The sequence below is a fragment of the Miscanthus floridulus genome, chromosome 5 (genome assembly GCF_019320115.1).
Source record: "Miscanthus floridulus cultivar M001 chromosome 5, ASM1932011v1, whole genome shotgun sequence".
NCBI classification, from domain to species: domain Eukaryota; kingdom Viridiplantae; phylum Streptophyta; class Magnoliopsida; order Poales; family Poaceae; genus Miscanthus; species Miscanthus floridulus.
Genome location: NC_089584.1, coordinates 88,852,789 through 88,858,824, shown reverse-complemented (window position 1 = coordinate 88,858,824; position 6,036 = coordinate 88,852,789).

The following is a 6,036-nucleotide window of genomic DNA, read 5'->3' as shown; positions in this document are numbered from 1 at the left end:
CTATGGGTGAAGAGGTTCAAACTTACCCTTAAGGGGTGTCTCCTGTAGGCACCGGTGTTACACATCATAGAACATATATAGTATCCCACAATGTACACTCCCAGGCTTCTGCTTGGGGCACTGTGTGTTTTGCATATGAAAATGTTTAGTAATGCTTTTGACAGCCATATAATGGAGTACTAAAGAAGTAAGTTACACTTACTACATATAGTGTTTTTATAGCCAGCTTTTCATTCCTTGCTGGATCATGCCTTCCATGATGATTAGTGACATATAACCTAAATTCCCTGTTTGAATTATTTTAGCAAATACAACTTGCTAGTATCCAAAAGTGAACGTTACAAGTATGTATACAAACATATAAGCTAATGAGGATTGTCGATATGTATATGTCTTGAGAATCGATATGAAGTCTTTGTATGTCACCGTGTCCTTATCTAATGAATCAAAGACCCATGCCATGCTCCTCCCGACATCGACGGCTATACAAATCCAGTGGTTGCTGCATGGATTTAATCATAGAACTAGATAAGCCCTTTTGCATCGAATGAAATATATCGAACAAAGCTTTAAGTATAGAGTTGAACTTACTCGAAGTTGTATGGTAGCCATATAGTAGAGTGGTGTTGGAGATTTTGAAAGCCAAGGCAATGTATGCCGCAACCTTAAGGACTCTTCCCTTAGCTTCACACTACAGATGTGCTCTTTCTCCCGAAGAGTCTTTGTAGCTGCTAGCTCTTTGGCATCCAGTGTCCACCGTTTAGGGTAATTAAAAATTGTTTGGGCTATAGCTTGAGGGTCTACATACCCAGCTTTCACACTTGGCATTTGTTTGACAATGTGCACTTGCATTCTACAAATCACGGCGTGGATTAGTTATAACATAATTCAAAGATTACATTCATATCATATCGGGAGGACAAGGACTTACAGGCACCACGTGCGAATTAGATTCATCTCCATTTCTCCTAGGTGAAAGCATGTGTGCATGTCATCGAAGTCAAAGACAATTTTCCCGGTTGGGCTTCCAAATGTGCTGGTGGGAAAGCATGCTTGTATGATATCTATGCTTGTTGGGAGAACACGCAAGTACCAATCATGGAACCTTCTCATTCCAAGTGGTAGGCGTTGGATGTCCCGGTTTGGTAGGAAGGGCTTGCCTCTTTCATATTTTTTCAGGCAATCCTTTGACCATTCGATGGCATCAACATTTGGATACTGCTTTGTAATTTGGTGGAGTTTGCTACTAACGGCCTCCTCAGAACCCCGTAATGGGACTTTTTTAACTTGGTTTTCAGGCTTGAACTGATCATGGGAATACCACTTGGACACTGACGAGACATCTTTGATCAGAACATAAACTGGCCTTATGTTGATTAGAATCTTCTTTCGGAGTTTCCATTCAGGCACGTCCTCATCTTCTTATGCACCACCTTCTTTAGGAGACACTCGTTGTTCATGTATCGGTTGTGCTTGTTGAGAAGACTATGTCATCTCATGATGCACTTGCCCAGTACAAGCTAGAGAAGGTTGTGGCATCTCATCAGGCACTTGCTCGATAGGAGGCGGGGAAGAATGTGGCATCTCAGGAATGTGGGGGTCATGAGACGGTGAAAATATCTCCCCGTCCTCAACAACTCACTCCAAATTTGGGAGAGGGAGAGGCAGCAAAGAAGTAGTCAATATAATGTCCCGTTTGTGTCAGATGATGAACTGCCCCATAACATCTCCGAGTAACACCAGCCCCTCAGGAGTTACGTAGTCTATCCTCCACTACATGAACTCGGGCTTCACTGTATGCACCTCGACCCTAGTGTATTCCGACGGTATCTTATTATTGTGGTGTAAGCCACCGAGAGGATGTGCCACACCCATTGCCACCTCCATCACAGTGTTCTGCCGGCTGCTGAGAAACACCAAGGTGCAACTAGTAGGTTCCCGTATGAGATCGACTGGGGTTGTGGCTGCAGTGGAACCTTGGCTACTAGGAACTTTCGGAGGGCTGCCAACTAATGCTAGTTCTCCCGGCGGCGTCACTAAAATACGTGGCTCCGTAGACATTCCTTGCTCCTCCAGCGCCTTCGCAACTAGAGCCTTCACTTGGAGCTCAAGACTAGTCTCCCGGTCTCAGCCATGTTTCTTGTACATGTGCCTGTCCTCTTCGAATCCTTGCTTCCAGGTCATCCTTTTCCCTAGCCCCCTGGTGCGGCCTGTGTACTCCTTGTTTCCCAAGCCAATGCTAAGCTCGTCCCTCTCTCTGGAAGGATTGAATGAGCCCGTCTCTTTGTCTTTAGCATATTTCAGTATCCTTGATACCGCCTCTTGGGTCTCCGGCTTATCAAACTTAAGATTACTGCTAGATGGTTCTGTACTCCTCGCATATATCCAGTTCCTTGAGCGTACCTTCAAGTTTGTCACATCGATATTCCCAGCAGCTGCGGCCTCTTCATCCATCTTCCTAAATTGCTCTTCCTTGGCATAGTAGCCACTGGGGCCTAGATGATGGTGGTGTTTGTTCCTCTTTGCCAGCTCGGTGTTACGGGCACTGAGCTCCAATGCCTCCGCTGAAGTCTTCTGAGCCACGAGCTCCTCCCATTGACTAGGAGTTATTTTGCGAACTCGTTGAAGGGAGTTAACCCCTTTTGGATATACTTTGTGTTGAGCTCCGACCTCCAACGTTGAAATGACTCTCCCATCATCCTGATAGCATTTTTTTTACTAATTCGTGCTTACCCTCAGGAAATCTAAAATTGACCTTCAGATGCCTATCCCATAGTGCATTCTTTATGTTCTCTGGTACCTCTTTCTAGTTAGGGATTGCTGGGTTCAATTTATCTCTTACTAGGGCCCTGATCGCATTACGGAATCGTCCTCTTAATTCCTTTGGCTCAAGGATCTCCCCTATTGGCCCAACCTCCGTTATCACATAGCAAGCCTTATCTGGATATAGATTTCCTTTTCTATCCCCTCGTTTCTTCTTAGGCTTGGTAGTCATGGTTGTGTCTTGAGTTTGTTGAGAAGAGCCATCGTGATTTGTCTCTGTGGTTGTTGCCTCTGCTCTCCTTTCCTCTACTCCGTCTTGTCCAGTGAGATGTCACGAACGTCAACGTCGTCTTTTCTGAATTTCAGGAGGGACCTGTATATAGGATAGGTCAAAGTGTTAGCAAAGGTAACACAGCCAAAGCTTTAGCAAAATTTACATGCTAAGGCTTCTTCCCTACCTCCTCGTTCAGGTCAAAATCCTTGTCCAAATCTTCCTCCGTTGGCCTCCTTCTTGCTTCAGGTGGGAAAGGATCCTTGGGACTTTCATATCCCTCTTCTGACTCATCATCCTCTTCTTCTTCGCCTTCAGCAGCCTCTCCTTCGGGGCCTTCCTCCTCGTCACACTCCTCCTGAGTAAGCATCACTTCTAGATCCTTTTCTACCTCGTTATCGAACCGTTCCTGAGTAAGCTAGTCCTCTAGTGCTTGCTCCTCAAGGGTTGGCTGCTCATCATGCTCGGGGCATCGAGCTGCACTGTCTGTTGTCCGTGACATTATTTCGCGCTTTGTTCTAAAAGATGCAAGAAAGTGTGCTTTAGGTACGCGAGAAGGTATAAGAAATCAAAAAAGTCTATAAACCAAAGTAGTCCTATAAAACAATAATATAAAAAATGAGAAGTAGCAGTGGTAGAGGCCTCAGAAACATGTCAATCATCATCTGATCTTGAACTTGGAGCATCAAGGCATCATAATAGAGAAGAGAGGAGAAGGTAATGTAGGGGCGGCTGCTAATGATGCCAAGTTCCTCACAAGTTCTTGATCATCAGCTCATATTTCATATAATGTATGGACTTGGACAATTTCATCATCGGCAAAACAAAGGAGAGGAGAGGAGAGGGGAGATTTGGCAAAAAAAAGCAACAGCTGCTTAACAAACATAGAGAGGAAAAGGTGTAAAAAAAAGCAGCTGCTGCTTCCCAAACATAGAGGATAGGAAAGGCGGCAAAAATAGAGGAGAGGGGAGATTTGGCAAAAAAAAAGCAGGTGCTGCTTCCCAAAAAAGCAATAGCTGTCATACTGACTTTGCTCGATCACACATGAACATCATATGCTTAATATCTTCTGAACCTAATAGGCAGATTGGACAATCAGAAGTAGTAGACAGTAGTAGTAGGGAAGTAGTAGAATTAGTTGACAGAAGTACATGTAGTTAATAGAAGATAGAAGTAGAGGTAGTAAACAGTAGTATTAGGGAAGTAGTAGAGTAGTAGTAGAAGTAGCAAAAGCTGCTTAGGAGAGGACAGGAGTAGAGTGGAGTAGAGGAGAGTATAGTAGTAGAGTAGTAGTAGGAGTAGCAAGTAGTAGTAATAGGAGTTGTAGGACACCAACCAGCATCTAGCAGCCACTGGTACCAGCAAGCAGCCAGCAGCCAGCAGCCAGCAAGCACATTACAACCAACACAATTAATTTCTTATAGTGGCCGATCTCAGCCCGATACTGCCTAATAAGTAGAGTAGTAGTAGGAGCCAGCAGCCAATAGCCAGCAAGCCCGATTACAGCCAGCCAGCAGCATTCAGGTACCAGGTAGATCACAACATTAGGTAGATCACAGCATCAAGTAGTTCACATTCAGAAAATAGCACTGAAATTAAAACTGAAATGAGCACTAAAACTGAACTGAAATGAGCACTAAAACTAAACTGAAATGAGCACTGAAAATTAACTAAAATGAGCACTGAAACTGAACTGAAATGAGCACTGACACTTAGCTGAAATGACCACTATCCAGTTTTTAGAAATTTAATAGTACTGACACAACACTATAGACACTTAGCTCTTTTTTTTACTATGATGTTACGGGGCAGTGGGCGCTAACAGGGTAGCCGCAGTAGGTCCCGTCAATGCAAAAACAATGAATCTAGTTTCGGTCATGCCGGCGATGAAGGATGCAACTGTCTTGCCGGTTGGTAGCTTGCAAAGTTCGCCAGCAACGAGGAATCCAGAAGATTTAGAGCCAATCCATCAAGCGATGGAACGAAGTTCAGCGACTGTCGGCCACCTTGGAAGCCAGGAAATGCAATGGGGTGAAGAGGCGAGGGTAGCAGCGCGCACGAATCAACGGAATCATTCGGGCAGCAGGGAATCAGCAGGAGCAAGTATTTGCAAATCTAACCAGCGGCATCAAGAGGTAAGCAACAATATCAGTTAATACCTAACCCTGCTATTTCATCTTGATTTATTCCACTAGTAAATCAGCAGAATTGGTCTTATCTCCTGCGGCGATGGAGAAGTAAAGGGACTATTGGGATGTGGCAAGAAAGTCACGACCTATACTTTAGCTGACGAACATTATTTGACACACTGCAGGAAGAGGGGGAAACATGCACCTGACTCACGCTTAGCTCCACTAGAAGAGAGCGCCATCAACCGAGTGCTAAAAACTGCCCAGGACCATCCAAGGGAGCCAATTTTCCAACCTTACGAGGGAGGCGAAAGAATTCTACAACCTATACTCATGGGAGGTTGGCTTCGGAATTAGGATTGGAAGAAGCAGAATAAACGACAACAAGTATAGGACTAGGCAAGACCTTGTGTTTCATGTGAGGTAGGTACGTGTGCTAAGCTAGATAAATAGTAATAGTAAGTATTCCTCACAAAAAGGAGCAATCAATGACAAAACCTGAATTACAGGGGTGGTGCAGGAATAAGAGATCGAGCTGCGACATGCAGAATAGGGTGCAGGGCAATGGTGAGGCTTCTCCGAACTAGCGACCATGGGTGGTACATAAGCCGTGTCAACAACCACCACAACCATCCGTGCTCGCAAACATATGGGGGAGAACAAGCAATGGCCATCACACAGTGAAATAGATCCAATGACAAAAGAATTCATCTGGAAATTGCGAGAAAACAATGTACCGATAGGGCGTGTGTGCAGCATCCTCGGTGTGCACGGTAACAATGTACCGATAGGAACTGAAGACAAGAAAAAGGTTAAGGGACAGAACAAACCTGAGCCGAGGGCCGGGCGCGGGTCGTCAGCGTGCGGGGGCGG